The 17,634-nt window shown below is 39.7% G+C and overlaps 1 protein-coding gene across 12 annotated transcripts in view; it reads right to left on the bottom strand.

The window, feature by feature from the left end:
- Positions 1–17,634, bottom strand: part of ARID1B (AT-rich interaction domain 1B) — a 357,452-nt gene that overhangs the window by 324,774 nt on the left and 15,044 nt on the right. The gene's annotated exons all lie outside the window — the stretch shown is intronic.

The following is a 17,634-nucleotide window of genomic DNA, read 5'->3' as shown; positions in this document are numbered from 1 at the left end:
AACACAAACCCTCTTAAGAAATCATATCTCATAAGCAGTAACTCCAGCATCCCTTCCTTTACAGGAAAGTCCATTTGTCAGATGCTTGGGGTTTCAGCTTGACAAATGTTGAAAAGGAAACTCAAATGCTGAATAAACTCAATTTCTTGAACAGTCCACAACAAAAAACCTGTTCTTGCACCCAGCTCCCTCCCCCAAGTGTCTTAAATACATAGTAAGTTTTGAAAGCAATTTGGTAGTTTAATGTGTGACAATATGTGTGGAGAATTATTGAATAACACTATTTTTAAGGCATGCACTCTAGTGGATTATGCTCCAATACCCCAACTTTATAATTTCTATAGCTGGCCTTCCCTGAAGTACCTTTCATTCAATCTTTTTAGTAACAAAGTGCTCAGATTTGAATATGGCACGCCAAGTGGATCACTGTTATGCCCTATGAACAGTTTTAAATGCTAAAATGAATTGAACAGTTACAGCTGCAAAGTCTTTGCAATACACATAAATATTCATGTACCAAGTTTACTGTGCTTTATCAAAGTTGGTGTTCGTAACCTTATCAGCAACTTTTCAATATTCAATTCTAATTTCTTTCAAACATTATGTACCGTATTTACGAGTGTTGTTCTTATCAGTAATTCCTTTCCATTCTTATTTACCAGATCTTTTTCCTGCATGTTCTAATGGATTCTGGATTCTCTTAGTCTCACCTCCATTTCAATCTGTTCTTAACCTGGATATTTATTCCACTTCTTTATTTTGTATTTCACTTCCCCATACCACATAGCTTTTATTTTTTCCAGTCGTTAACAGTCATCAACAGGTTTACCACTCCTATCAGCCCATCACCCATTCCCATCACCCCACCCCCAACCTCTGACTATACATAAGGGTCTGGTGACTTCTGTTTCAGTGTATCTGAAGAAGTGTGCATGCACACGAAAGCTCATACCTATGACAAACTTAGTTGGTCTCTAAGGTGCTACTGGAAGGATTTTTTATTTTTATTTTGACTGCGTCAGACCAACACGGCTACCTACCTGTAACTATTATTTTTCCCAGTCTCCTTATAAACAATACAGTGGCTTTTATGATTCTTATCCATCTTCTTTGTATCACTGTCTATGTTATGAACTATGTTATGTTAAAATGTGTGTCCACTACTCACTTTTGTTTCATTCAAAACACTCAGTACTGATGTCAGTAATACAAAAACTGGACCAGGATGAGGAAAAGTACAAATGCAAGTAGGAGTTTTTCCCTTTCCCCAGTCACCATGCATGTGAGAACTATCTGTAGGGTTTTCTTTTCAGCAGCAATCACTAATACATTGCACCATTGATTTAAGAGGTATCTTTCACTAGGTACATGGAAGTGAGTTTAAATATATACCTTGTGCCAGCATTCCATGATATAGTAGTATCTTGAGATTGAACAAGTCACAAAACATAGCATACCGATATATTTAACATTAAAGAGTAAAAGGTTCCCAAGGACATAAAGTGGAAGTTATTTTACTCTAATCTTTACTTTGAAAAAGGCAATGAGGCTCATCGAGGTGGCAATCTTGTAGGCATCTGCTAAGGGTACGCACACAAGGTGGAAAAAGTATCCCAAATGCAAGTTTAACACACATCACTTAACTACAAGCACTAGATATAAAGGCATTAAGGAAGATGGTGATTGTGTCATTATTAAATATTTGCACAGATTTGAATTGACAAGGGACTGATATTGTGTTACTCCGAAATGCTTATCAACACACAACCTTTGCTTTTGACCAAGCTGTTGCCAAAGATTCCTACCAGTTTATTGAAAGGAGTGTGCTATTCTACTTGTAACACACTCTGGATCTCCAAAATATAGATAGCTAACTATCATCTACTGACACTGATTATCACTGTTTACTTCTCTGGTGTAAGCAGGAAAAAAAGGTTCAATTAAAAGAGGTAACCATATGCTTCTTATTGCATGATCAGGAAGCACCTGAAATAAACACATATGTGGAATTCTCAATTACAGTACTGGGTCAGACGAGACGGATGATAAAAAAAATTTAAACTGTGTGTATGAATGCAATAGTATGGCTTAAACATTAAGATATCTTAAACTACATAATTAATAATTTTTAAAAACTTCAAACTTGCATCCACTTAGACATTTATGAGTCCCAGCGTTGGACAGATGCACATATAACAGGGATGCAGGATTCTGCCCTTAAAATTTGTGTTATTGCAAGGCAGCACAATGTAAGATCATACTAATCTAAACCAGGACATATTTTATGCATATTCATTATTGTAATGTTTTGCAAATGGTCCATCACCAATTAAATGCATTAAAAAACACAGCAGCAACACACCAATATGCTAGGAAACAACACTACTCAAAGGAAAGGGGCATTTGTTCAAATGAATTAAGACTTCCATCAGAAAGTATATTCACAATGACTTGATCTATTTTATCATTTCTGCAGCTTCACTGATTAGGCCCGTTAAAATATAGCATATATGGTCACAGCAGCAGCAAGAGGCCTATGCCATAACACTTCCTCTGGACTCCTCAAAAGAAAACGCCATTGTTGGAGACATTAAACTGAAAACTGTATTTCATGCTCCCTTTTTCTCAACCCAAACTACTAGCTTCTAGAAAAGAAATCAATAAACTTTAAAATGCCATCCTCTTTTCTTACACACTAATATATTTATCCTGAGATGGCTTTTAAACTTTTTGAGTTGCAGGATCAGTCATTTGCTATCTATTTTTTATGCTGTTGAATAAATCTATTGTGACTACTAAGTATACAAATCACAACAGAAACGAAAAATAAATCTGTTTTTAATGAACTACATGCAAGTCAACTCTTTGTGGTGCCACTGGAAGTGTAAGCAGAGGTTAAAACAATATTTAAACCCAATTACATACATTTATCACACCCAATGGCCAAAACAATACCACAGGCTGAGACAAGCACCCTACACAGCTTAATGCTGTTGCCCTTCACATCATTATTACTGTATATTCCTGCATATAAGACTACTTTTTAACCCAGGAAAATCTTCTCAAATGTCGGGGGTCATCTTATACGCCAGGTCGTATTTCTTATATGGCGAGTATATCCCAAACTCTATATTATAACTGGGAAAGTTGGGGGTCATCTTATACTCCCAGTCGTCTTATACGGCGGAATATACAGCACTTTTTTTTTTTACAGTAGTAACTGACTTATATTTGGCTTCACTTTTTATTTCTACTCCCTGACCTTCTTCAGGTCCTCTGTTTAGCTCTCCCTCCTAGTTTATATTTAATCAAAATTACCTGCCCCTTAATTATCTTGGAGTGACCAAAACATTCTTCAGATTCAGAAAATACTGAGATCCACTTACATGACCATTTATATATTTGTTGTTGTTGTTGTTGTTGTTGTTGTTGTTGTTGTTGTTGTTGTTGTTGTTGTTGTTGTTGTTGTGAGTCTTACTGTGGCTTCCATGCTCACAAGAAGGGTTTTTTGAGCCGAAGCCTGCCTTTTCAGTGGTAGTGCTAAAGCTGTGGCGCTTCAGACACCATCCCCATAAGTTTTTGGAGGCTTGTTAAAACATTCCTAATTCAACAGGGTTTTTGGAACTGTTTTGTTTTGCTGCTGCTTTGGACAGACTGTATTATTTTATGCTACTGACAGCTTTGATTTTTTTAAAACCTGTTTTGTTTCACAATCCATTTTATTATTGTGCATTTTATTCAAACGTCGTATAGGAATTTGGGGGAAATGATTAAGAAATATGGGTAAGAAAAACCTTATTGTGATCAGAAATGACATGGACACAGTTTGTCCATGAGATAAATTCCACTCCTCAGAATTTTTTTTAAAAAAAGAAGAATAGCATTCTTCCATAATATCTTAAGAGCCAATAAAATTCATCTGTAGAAATCAGTTGCAAGAAGATCAATTGTCTAAAAACAGGAGAAAGGCAGACTTCCAGCACAGTATGATCACAACTTCACATGTTTAACATGTGCAATTTCAACTTCCACGCAGGAAGACTGGCCAGTTGAACTCACACAAATAAAATGCATGGAAGGCAAAGAGTTGAAAAGCTCTTTTCACGCAGGGTTTTTGTGGAATGAAAAGAGCTTATAAGCTCTCGGCCTTGCTTACTGGGCTCTGGGGTGCTCTTGCAAGATCCCATGAGAATTCAGTAACCAAGACAAGAAGCTTAAATGCTCACTGCTTTGCTTGGGGTGTCAAGGCCCGCTTGGCACAAAGCTCTGGGAAGGGAAGGATGCTCACATGGGGGTAGTTCCACCAAGGGGGTGTACTTCAAGTATATGTATTTTTGCATATATGCACCATCTCGGGGGGGGGGGGAAGTAACCACTGCACAAGATGTGATCGTACTGCATTACACTACACTACACTACACTACACTACACTACAGTGTTAACAAACTGCTACTTCTTTCTGTGCCTGAAGAGGTTCTGAAGTCTTAGCAAAGGGATCTTTTCCAGCCCAAGGGCTGTACAGTGGTACCTTGGGTTTGCGACTGCAATCCGTTCCGCGGAGGCGATTGCTCGCCGAAGCAGTCGCTCACCGAAGGCACGCTTCTGCACACGCTGCGCAGATAGCTTCTGCGCATGCGCAAACTGCACAGATCGCGTCTGCGCATCCAATGCTGCGGAACCCGGATGTAAACACTTCCAGGTCCGTGGCGGTCGCTTGCCGAATCGGTCGCTCGCCAAGGTAGTCGTAAACCGAGGTTTGACTGTATTGCCTTGTGAGAAACCTTGCATTGGGGGGGGGGATATCACACGCCAGTGGTGTGTGGGGCTAGATGCAAAGGTAGGTGGGGCAAGAGAAGTATCTCTTTATACTGTAGGCTACATTTCAGCCACACAAAAGTCATGAGGTTAACACATACCATATTTTTCCATGTATAAGACGCTTCTTTTTTGCTATTGGGTAAAAATTGGGTGTCGTCTTATACACGGATAGTGAATGCAGAGGGGGGACGTGCAATTAATGGCAGAAGTAAGCAGGAGATTGGCAGCGGTGACTGGGCGGGTGATTGGTGGTCGCGGCAAGGCCTGCTGGCGATTGGCTGCAGCAATTGGGCAGGTGATTGGTGGGCGGGTGGGCTGTAGGTGGTGGCAAGGGGGCAGACAACTGCCGGCTGTGGCGAGGTGTGCGATCGGCAGTGACTGTGGCAAGCGATCAGCAGTGGTGGGCAGGCGGGTGAGTGATTGGCGCAAGTGACCTCCCCCACCCCACCTCAAAAAAGCGAAACAACTTAATTTCTTAATTTGGGGTCTAAAAAAATAGGGGACATCTTATACATGGGGGCATCTTTTACACGGAAAAATACAAGAGTTATCATCATAGTTTAAGGGCATCTTCCAGCCAAGAAAAATCACTAATAGCCACAGAGGGGCATGGCCTGGAGAGAGCCCCACAAGCCACAGAGGGACCTGGAAGACCACATTTCACTGCCTAGGCATGGGATTCCCTACCGCTTTCTTAACACAGCCAGTCCCATGTTTATGCTTGGTTGCAACTTCAGGTCTGGAAGATTCCCCATAATTGGGGGTAACATTTCTGATGCTATGTCAGGAAGCATGCACGGCCTACCTACCTTTGGCAGAAACTAAGTAATGCAGCTGTGTCAGAACAGCAGCAAGAAGTACCACAGAAAACTAACTGCACTGTTAATATATTTTGCTGGGGGGGGGGGGGACAGAACCCTAGAATGGGAGGCAACCTTATTGACATTGGCATTCACATTGGGGAAGGGCATGTACAAAAATACATCTATTCTATTTTATATAGTTATATATTAACACAGAAAAAATGTATGCTGGTCATATATCCTCCACATTTATGGCAAATTATTAATCAAGTCCCACCTGAAACAATTTGTTAAATTGATTTTAATCACTGGGCCTCTCATGTGAAGCTTTGTATAATCAGCATTTCATTTACAAAATTAATTGCCTGATTGATTCTCAAGAGGCAGTAGCTGTCATTACACTGCTGTCATAACTTTTGAGAAGGGGTGTCACAGCATGGAATTCTGACAGTATAAAAAGCATTGCTATTTAAAACTGAGGGTGGGGGTGAAAATAAATGTAGTGACTTCACCAAGAAGCTTTTCAGACTGAAATAAAGTTTTTTGTGTTTTTTTCTTTAAAAAAAAATCCTGACAGTTTTAATAAGACTTGTAACTCCCATCTTCCACTCACTGAATTAATTTACAAATATACTATTCAGCATTTCTTACTGAGAATCACTGTCAATTTAAGTCAATTATACCATGGCATTTCTAGATGAAAATAACAAGGTTGTTGGTAGATCAGGGGGTCAGCTGCTCAGAGGTTAGTGTTAAGGTTGATTTTCAATTTGTTTGTTTTTAAAGATTTCAGAAAAGCCAACTGACTGAGAAGCTGTTTCATTGTCTTAAAAGCAGAATAGAAATATGAACACAACTCTCAGCTTTTCTTTAGGCTTTTATCTGGTATATGTTGTATACAGAGCAGTGGTTTTTCAACCAGTGTGCTGTGGCACCCTGGGGTGCCTTGAATGATGGTCAGGGGTGCTGTGGGCAACACTGGCCTCTGTTCCTCTTTCCTTCCCTCCCTTCCTCTGATGCCCTCTCACATCTCTGCCTCCCAAAGGATTGCACAGAGCTACAAGCTCTGCAGGCAATTGGTGCCCCTGGGGCTGGCCAGGGGGTGCTTCCCAAGCCCCTGTGGGGCAGTGTGAGGAGGCACCTCTCTTTGGGGCAGGGGGGCAGCTTAGAGATCAGGACAGCAGCTGCGGCAGCCCAGAGGACTCCCAAGGAGAGGGGAGGGGAGAGGAGAGGAGGCCGAGGGAACACTCCACAAGGGAGGGTGTTCAAAAAGGGATGAGGGGCTGCCAGCTCTGCAGGCGAGGGGTGACATAACTGGGCTCCTGAGCCGCACAGGGGAGCTGCAGAAAGAATGTAGTTGGTCAAGGGAGCCATGGACCCAAAATGGTTGAAAACCTCTGATCTACAGGGAATTGAGCTCATTTTCTTGAGAAAGAGAGACTCAGAAAAAAAAACAGGTTCCTTGAATCACAGCTGTTGACTACTTGTTCAATAAGCGGTCCCAGACAAAAGGCCCAGAGGCAACAAGCACTATGGGCAGATCCAATGCACATTTAAAGCACAATACTTCCTCAAAGGAATTCTGGGAACTAGTTTGATACAGGTGTCATGAATTGTAGCTCTGTGGTGGGGAAACTACAGTTCCCAAGATTCTTCGGGGGAAGCCATGTGCTTTCAATGCATGGTATCTGTCCCATTACAGTCATACCTCAGTTAAAGTATGCCTCGGTTTGAGTACTTTCAGTTTAAGTACTCCACTGACCTGTCTGGAATGGATTTATCCACTTTCCATTACTTTCAATGGGAAAGTTCGCTTCAGGTTAAGTACACTTCAGGTTAAGTACGGACTTCCAGAACCAATTACACTCATACTTCGGGTTAAGTACGCTTCAGGTTGAGTACTCCGTGGACCCACCTGGAACGGATTAATCCACTTTCCATTACTTCCAATGGGAAAGTTCGCTTCAGGTTAAGTACGCTTCAGTTTAAGTACTCCGCGGACCATCTGGAACGGATTAATCCACTTTCCATTACTTCCAATGGGAAAGTTCGCTTCAGGTTAAGTACGCTTCAGTTTAAGTACTCCGCGGACCATCTGGAACGGATTAATCCACTTTCCATTACTTCCAATGGGAAAGTTCGCTTCAGGTTAAGTACGCTTCAGTTTAAGTACTCCGCGGACCATCTGGAACGGATTAATCCACTTTCCATTACTTTCAATGGGAAAGTGCGCTTCAGGTTAAGTACGGTTCAGGTTAAGTACAGACCTCCGGAACCAATTGTGTACTTAAACCGAGATACCACTGTATTTGTCTAGACCCTGCTGTCTTAAATCAAGGGAAACAATTTTGCTACTTTGTCTCCCTGTTTCCCAATGCATTGTATCTATTTATATGAGGCAATATTTTAAGACATTTACGGTAACTGTTTGGTTTTTTTTTTTTTAAGGAAAGGGGAGGGCTGAGCTAGGCTGTTAGAGGCCATTAAAGATGCTCCTTGGTTATTTACATCTTCCAACCTTTGCCAAGTATCCCTGACTGATTTTTACATTTCTCATATGCAATCTAGCTACTCTACTGAGCAGAAGAAATCTAAACTCCTTGAACGTGCACTATTAGACTGCTAATTAATAACTTCCCCTGAAGCTTCCAAAGGCTTTCTAAGCTCAATGACCAAGAAGTGGTTTGCTAGAGGGAATTGACACATTCTGCCAGACTGCTTGCAGAGCTTGTGATCTCTAGCTGAACCTAGGACCTTGGGAATCAGGGATTTTGGCAGCAATCGTCTACATACTTCATGTACGCGTATTTTTTAATATTTATTAAAAGATCTCATGTGATGACCGCACTTCAAATTGACCTTTCCTTAAAATGAGACAATTCCATTGGTCTGAATTGTTCTTTCAACATATGTAATTGGGCCCAACAGCAAGCCAGTTCTGTCAGAATACTTAGACATAAACAGCAATGGGACTAAAGTGGACAGTATCCCTCTACTCCACCTTAACTGGTTTGTGGGTCACAGCTTTTAATCATGTACTGTTGGCTTTTATGCCAGTGTAACTATATAACCAAAACAATTTGCCAGTTCTGAGTTGTTTCAAAAGGGGTATCTATTTTAAATAATTCCAGAAAGCAAAAGCAAAAAACTTTTGATATAATTAATAATAATATAACTTTTGAGTAATATGTGAAAACACCTATTATTCCTATCACTCACAAAATCAAAAGTAAAAAAAGTGGTAGATATAAGCTAGACACAGACTGCAATTCAAACCCATGTATCAGGAGTGAGCCCCATTTAATTAAATAGGATTAATGTCTGGGTAGACATGCTTACAGCTGCACCCTAAGGCTGCAATCCTAAACACGTTTATTAGGGCATTAAATCCGATAAACACAGTGTGACTTACTTCCACATAAATATGAGCAGAATTGTCCTATAATACTAAGAATCATTGAAATCGCACTAAAAATATAAGGTGCATCACCATAAATGAAGTACACCTTCATCAAGGCTCAATGCAAATTAGAAAAAGCAAAATAATGTTCAATTCTAAGCATTGGTTATAAGGTTAATATGGATAAATTTGAAGTTTGATATGAACAGCTCTCAGAATAATCTGATTAGAACAATGCATGTAAAGAAAATGTATCTGACCGCAAGAAAATGAAGAACTTGAGGTCTACAAATAACTTTGATTCTGCTCTACACAATGAAACTGCGGGACCAAAGAAAACACAGTCAAGAAGTAAAGTTAGCCTTCTCATGCTTAGTTTTCCTCTTATACAGTGTATTACACAGTTAGAATCTGGAAAGAAGCAACTTTTAATCAGGAATGCAATTACTTATTTAATCTGCAATTACCCCCTTAGCAATAACCCACAAGGTTATATAAAATGCACTAGACTGATCAGAATTGTAATGAAATATCTACAGACCCAGAGGAATGGGGGGAAATGGACTGGAAAAAACTGACTGGTCACTTGGAGAGTAGGAAGAAATCATCCCAAGGAAAACAGCTTGAATGATACTATACAGGCAGGCATTGAAAATGTCATTAAAAACCTAAAACAGATTTCTCCTAAGCAGAAAATGTTTTGATAAGCAGAGAAATGGTAGTGGATTGATTCCGCTTCAGTAATGAAGAGGTTTACAAAGCATGTCATTCTTTTTATTTTGTAAGCTGTGTTTTGCCTGCTTTTCTTTCTTTGTAAGTGGGGCTGCTTTGCCAGGTTTTTGTGTATTTGAGGAGTAGGTTTTTGCTTGTTCTTAAGAGTTTGCTTCTTTGGGGATGGAGCAATTCGCATTCTCTTATTAGGGTGACTGACTGTCTGTACTTTGTGTATTTTTGGTAGCTGTTTCCTGTGTGTTGTTTGTTTGGGTGTTGTTGGCTATTTTGTTATTCATTTAATTTAGGGGACATTTTTTGGCAGGTCTTGGGGATGGTGGTTTTCTCCCCCTTCTGTTTTGTTTTTGGGGTGCAGGTGTTTTTCCCTATTTGAGCACCACCAGTTTTTCTTTTGTGATGCGCATGACAATTTCTTAAATTTCCAAATGCGCCCCCAAGCTTCAAAAGGGTTAGGGATCCCTACAATAAATCATAGTTCAACAGTATGCAAATCAACATGTTCAGTGCACCAGAAGAGACTTAAAACACCTGTTTCACAGAATCATAAGGGTTGGCATTTGGGCCCTGCATGGTTCTTGTTCCTTTAAACAGGTCAAATTTCAACTGCTAGTGTGGAAATACAACTAAGGAAAAATATTTATCTGCTGGCATTCTACCTGAAAGCTTATTTGTGTGTGGCTCCTGCTTTAGATCTATCTTATATGCAAAAGATGATACAAATTGGAGATTCATCTGGAAGCCCAGACTACATCAACTTAATGAGTTAATGGAAAGCCGATATGTCTTTAAATTCCCAAACCGATTTGTTTCTAAATCATTTTTAGGAGTCTCTTTCTTCAATCCAGGGTTTATTAAAGAAGGAAATTCTGTCCATTCAGTTGTCTTCATTTTCAGACTTACATTTTAAGCTGCTATCACAAATTTTCTCTTCTTCAGTCATAGGTTAAAATGTGTATGTGAAGAAAACCCACATTCCTCCCTTCCATGAGAGGATAGTAGGAGTACATCAGCTCAAGGCTTCACTCAGACTTGCACACTTAATATTAAACTATGGTTTAGCATTATGAGGGCCTTCTTGGTAGTGGCACCCACCCTGAAGAATGCCCTCCCATCAGATGTCAAGGAAATGAGTAATTATATATCTTTCAGGAGACATCTGAAGGCAGCCCTGTATAGGGAAGCTTTTTAAGGTTTAATGTTTTTCTATATGCTGGAAGCTGCCCAGAGTGGCTGGGGCACAAATGGATGGAGGTACCAAAGAATAAGAATAATATGTGGCTATTTGCCCATTTTGCATATTATGCTGAATCATGCTTTAAACAATATGTGAATTAAGCATCATCATCTGAGCAGACAGACCATCCTCCAAACCATGGTTTGAATGACTTGAACCAAACAACAGGCTTGGACTGTCCGTCCTCCACTTGTTGCTTAAGACTGCATCAAGTCCCACTGAATTCAATAAAACTTACTTTGAAGACACCATTAGGATTGTGCTGTGATACATCATAGAATCATAGAATCGTAGAGTTGGAAGAGACCACAAGGGCCATCCAGTCCAACCCCCTGCCAAGCAGGAAACTTCCTGGTCTTATCAACTGCTGCTTGCTGTTGCATTCAAATCAGCAAATCAATGATTTGAATGAACCTTTCGAACCAGGATTATGAAACAATATAAAAGTGTGGTTTGCAATCCTGCTTTGGAAGGTTTGCTCAAGCCATTATTCAGATGTAATGACAAACAGTAATTTAATTAAACCAGAAAGTAATGCATTAAACTCTGTGTGTGAGCCAATACAAGCCTGTGGCTAGTTTCCTATTATCCAAACCATATTTTGGAGAATCATCAGAAGGCTTATTATGGCATCTATAGCACTAAAGAACTTGCTTTTTAATGTCTTGTATATACCCAATCCAAACTCACACAAAATGAGAACTTTAATCAATGATTATTTAGCAATTAGCAGATGTCGGCTAAATTTTTTCAAAAGCCATTTGGATACAATGTTACTATAATGTTAACATATTTTTAATTAACATAAAAAAGAAAATGTTTTGTATTTCCTTGTTTTTTTATCATAATTGTCAATTAACATTAAAAAGAATTGCAGCTACTATAAATACTTACCTGGGAGCACATCCCATTAAGACCAGTGGGCACTACAATTTAATAGAAATTAAATAGCTTTGAACTGTTAAGTGATCAGGAATCTAAAACAAATATCTATCAAAATAAATGGATAAAAGATGCAATTTTATGCAGCGTTTCAGAAACTACTGCTTAAAATATTATTTCCTTGATTTATTCTTTCCATATTTGAGGAAGGATTTACTAAAGTTAATTTGCTTACATCCATTTTTCTTTACTTATGTCATGCACAGATTTGAACTGAACCTCTGATATAGATATCATAAACTAACACGTTGAAAGTAGCTATGACATTTCCCACACAAATTTAGGTCCTCATAGTATAAAGAAAAGTGGTGAGAAACCAGATATAATGAAGGAGAAAGGTGCTGTTTACACATTTATCTGTTAGGCTCACACGTTTCCAAGTACACTGCCAGTTACTTTAAACAGCAAGTGCTGCAATAATTTGGCATCCATCCATCCGACAATTTGATTCACACCTCATTTGCTACTTAAGTTAAAACATTTCAGACAACCTTGAGAAAGCACCTCGTCTCCAGAAAAATGCATATTTTATAACAATGCCAAAGGTCTCAGCAAACACTATAAACACAGATCTTTCAAAAACCCGTCCTTTCAAAGATGTTATCTGGGGTTGTAATATGCATGCACATGCACACATAACACTGATTCCAGACTTTGGCACCAGTTTTGAGGTGGATGCTTTAACAGGTAAGCAGGTTTTGAATATATTATGCTTAATTGGTGGCAACAACTTAAAATGCAGACTTCAATACAGACAATGCAGGAACTTTAACATGTTGGAGCTAGAAACAGGAAAATAATGTGTCCCAGCATTAGGATTCTTAGGGTATCCAGCAGTTGCACACTTACACAAAGTTGCTCCACCCAATTTCAGCTTATTTACTCCTCCCTGTATTGCACAGCCCAGAGCCCACTCAGTTCAAGATGTCCACAGGCCCTCTGGGGAGGCTCTTAGGGGAGCACAGGAGTTGCACAATGGAACTGAAAACAAGTTACACAAGCTGCCTTCTGCTTTAGCAACCACTGGATATAACCATAAGGTTGAATCCTATGGACTCAATGTACAGAATGGGTATATCAGTTTCCTTAGCCCCCTTTTGGAAGCAGACTATTGACATGTACGAGCTGCTCTAAACTAGATTTCAGTGTCATGCTTGACTGGTGTTAACCACTTCTCCAGCCACAGTTCTACCTCTGCATATGAGGACAACTTCCATCACCAACACCCAGAGCCACATATCTAACTACCGGTATATGCAAACGATACAAAAGCTGTAGTGTGTTAAACTGAATTGTTGCATGTTCAGATATGTAAGTTGATATATGGTGGGAGCAGACATCATAATCTAACACACGAGAAAGCTGTGGCTAAAGAAGCACACATCTAATGTAGGCCTTGATAAGCATTTTAGAAGCTTTAGTTACTTTTAAAACATTTTATTTTATTTTAATGAAGTAACCAAGCCTTCCCCAACCTGGTATCCTCCAAAGGTTTTGGATTCTCAGCTTTCACCAGCCTCCATCAGCATGGCCAATGGTCTAGAATAGGAGGGATACTTTTCCATCAATACTATGTTTCCCATATTTTAAGACGTAGCCATAAAATAAGACTTAGCAGGATTTTCAAGCATTTGAGAAATATAAGCCAGACCCCAAAAATAAGCCATAGTGGTAGGCATAGTTCTGGAGGGCACCAAGGAAGAGGCATGGCTGCCCACACCTCTCCGGTCCCCTCCGAGCCTCCGGGAGCCAGCAGCAGCAACGCCAGCTGCGGCAGGAGGAGGAGGCTTGCCGGGTTGGCTCCCAGCAGCACCATGCAGAGCGCCCCGAGGCTCCGGGAGCCGGGAGGAGGAGGAGGCTTGCCCGGTCGGTGCCCAGCAGCACGTGCAGATTGGTAGTGAGGTTTCCTCAGCCACTCTGGGTGGCTTCCAACAGAAACATTAAAATAAACTAATTTCTTAAACATTAAAAGCCTCCCTAAATTTCTTAAACATTAAAAGCCTCCCTAAACAGGGATCAACATAATGGTCTCTGCCGGGCCAAAATTGGTTCTGTGGTAGCCGATTTGGAACTAGAGGTAGCCGATTTGGAAATAGCATTGGGTAATTTCACAGAACACATGCAAGTAGGTTGCCGCAACCTGTCTGGCCAGATCTCGAACCAAATCAGACCGACCAAGGAAGCCCCGGCTCACCCCAGGCTGTCAATGGGTGTGTCTCCTCCATGAGAGGTCCAGAGGTAATATGAGAATGGGCCTTTTCTGCAGTGGCTCCCAATCTGCCAAATGCTCTCCCCAGGGAGGTTTAACTGGCACCTTCATTATACAGTGGTACCTCGGGTTACAAACGCCTCAGGTTACAAACGCTTCAGGTTACAGACTCTGCTAACCCAGAAATAGTACCGGTACCTCGGGTTAAGAACTTTGCTTCAGGGTGAGAACAGAAATCGTGCTCCGGTGGCGCGGCAGCAGCAGGAGGGCCCATTAGCTAAAGTGTTGCTTCAGGTTAAGAACAGTTTCAGGTTAAGAACGGACCTCCAGAACAAATTAAGTTCTTAACCAGAGGTACTACTGTACATCTTTAGGTGCCAGGAGAAAACATTTCTCTTCAACCAGGCCTTTGGCTGATTAACAGTCTCTATCTTTTTAAATGTATTTGAGGGAGGAAGAGGTTATTTGTTTTGTTCTTATTATGTATTTTGTGGTTTTATTCTGTATTGTATGCTTAGAACGGTCCTGGGATCTCTGGGTGAAATACAAATTTTAATAATAAGAATAATAATAAATGCAAGCATGGTGAAAAATGCTTATCACACTCTAATACTTTCAAGTGCTATACAGTGGTACCTCGGTTTAAGTACACAATTGGTTCCGGAAGTCTGTACTTAACCTGAAGCGTACTTTCCCATGGAAAGCAATGGAAAGTGGATTAACCTGTTCCAGACGGGTCCGCGGAGTACTCAACCTGAAGCGTACTTAACCCAAAGTATGAGTGTAATTGGTTCTGGAAGTCCGTACTTAGCCTGAAGCGTACTTAACCTGAAGCAAACTTTCCCATTGAAAGTAATGGAAAGTGGATTAATCTGTTCCAGACGGGTCTGTGGAGTACTTAAACTGAAAGTACTCAAACCGAAGCATACTTAAACCGAGGTATGACTGTATATTGGAACTTTCATGAATTCCAAGCCTTAAACTAGAGACACAACAATACAGAAAAGTAAAATTAACATATAATCAAAGCTTTCCTAGAATCAGAGAAAGCAAAAGTTCCCAATGCACTTGGTCGTACTACTGTCTTACAGTGATAAAGATATCTTGCTGTGATAAAGATATCTGCTAGTCTGTAAGACTATATATAGACTATATATAGTCTTACAGACTAGCAGATATCTTTATCACAGCAAGATGACTTGTCACCAGGCACATTATATACTGAGTAATACTTTATTCTTAAGATAGTCAATTATATATATATATATATATATATATATATATATATATATATATATATATAATTTCTAGAATATATATATAGAATTATATATAGAATTATTATATATAGAATATATATTATATATTATATATAGAATATATATAATTTCTACAACATGTTTCTAGTACAACATGTTTCTAGTACATTTCTAGTACAACATGTTTACAAAGGACACACACTTTCTCAGCACTTAGAATTATTTCTGTAAATTGTCTTTATTTAATTATATAGAGTATATAAAACAATTATAACAGATAAAAAATTTTTTAAAGCACTGAGAAATTTTCTTCTGTTCATTCATGAACAGATTACATTATTATGCTGTACCTCTTAATCTGCTTCTGCCACTCTTTTGGCACTGGAAACTTAAAATATTACCAGGTTCAATCTCCAGCTCTTAAGAATCAATACATGCTGCCCCTTCAGGAAAAGGTGTCTGGATCTTATGTGTAAAGCCTGAATACTGAGCTAAAAACATATTCGGATGTACTGGAGGTTCTTCACATATTCCGGAGCAGAGAATCTCAAAGTGACAGCAGACACATGCTACCAGACTTCTCTGCAGGGGGTGGCAGTTTGAGGTATCAAAAGGATTTTAAAAGAGGGGAGGGACAGGGACAGACCCTGGCAGGCAACAGAGGAGGAAGAATACTGAAACCTCTGGAAACGACTTAATGTCCTTGGCTTCAGTACCTTGTTTGGAAACAGCTTTGGGGATTTTGTGGCACTCTCACCACCGGCTATATTTCTCACAAAAAGAACTATTTAAAAACATGTAAACATTGAATGATAAATTATATATCTTAAGTAAATGCTACAAAAACAGCGAATTTCATTTTGATGCTTAAGCACATGTGCTTTTCCTCCTCTCTATGAGAATGTAAGTAGCTTTAGACCTGTATAAATTAAAGGTGGTGGTGTGCTTTTAATTAATTCATGCTCCCCCACTGAGTTAAAGACCTCGCACAGGGCAAGCAACTCTCTACTGCAGATAGAAAAGGCTGAGGTGAAAACCCCACTTTAAACAGCCGATTCTAAAAATAAATGGTGATCCAGTGCATTTTTTTAAAAATCAGAAATTAACATACCATAGACTCTGTGATGACATGCTACATCAAAAACAAAAAGCAGGAGTATCTTCTCACACACATTTTAATAGCTGATATTCTACAAGTAAAGGCTACTGAGAAGTATATGGCTGGAAAAGGCAATTTAATCTGACCATTTTGATTTGCTCCCAAGACTGGATGCTGCAAGCAGCCCACTGAGGACAAAAGAAATCCCAAAATGTCAGTAAAAGTATAAAAGTAAAAAAGGTAAAGGTAAAGTAAAAGTGTAATTTCCCCTCCCTCCCCCCCAGCGGTAATCTCAGTTGCCCAAACAAGAAATGATGCCTAGATTCAGTGAAAACCTTTCCGCAAACCTATTCAGGGATAAGATATGTAAGAAAGTGATGGCAAAACCCACCCAGTAGTACTCTAAGTATCCTAAGCAAGATATGGCCCCACTGAATTATCGAACCATTACTTTAGGTGTATGCTATGTCTGTCACTGGGGCAGTAAGTATCATCCAATAGGATAAATACAGGTAACAAAATCATAGGAAAATTATATTAATGATAACAAGAAAAGCGTTGAAGCACCTCAAGAGCTTCAGCTATCCTTCAATAACTGCTGTCTGTAAACTTACCCCTTTCTAACACATGCAGCTTCTTAGTCACTTTGGTCTGTTAATTCACCTTTGTCTCTCCTCCTTTTAATGTAATACCTCCACTGAAATTGTTTCACCTGTTTCCTTGCAATAGTGGCCACATTCGTGTCAAAAAAAAGATGAATTAAGGGCTATAAAGCTATTTCCTACTTAATTAGGGAACAGAAGGAAATGTAGAATAAACCTATGAACTGAGGCTGCATTTTTTTTTATCCATTACTGAATCCTTTGAGGGTGGAATCCACACCAGATGCACCCCCTCCTTAAGAGCACCTCCCTGGACCCATAAGTGTTAAACAACAATACTCCGTGGTGAATTTCCCCCTTTGGGGCAAGGTGATCTATTCTAGAGGATGGTAGCTGTCTAGCTTCATGAATGTTTGGAGGAAACTGAATATCGAATCCATTTCAGGATGAAACAATCTTAGCCAGCCTGGTTGATGGCCTTTGTCAGGAGAGAGAAAAGAGTGAGATTCTGCTTGTTCTCCTTGATCTCTTTGCCG

The sequence above is a fragment of the Zootoca vivipara genome, chromosome 3 (assembly GCF_965207765.1).
Source record: "Zootoca vivipara chromosome 3, rZooViv2.hap1.1, whole genome shotgun sequence".
NCBI lineage: Eukaryota > Metazoa > Chordata > Lepidosauria > Squamata > Lacertidae > Zootoca > Zootoca vivipara.
The sequence above is the reverse complement of the archived record's forward strand: the minus strand, read 5'-3'. Positions and strand labels throughout refer to the sequence as shown.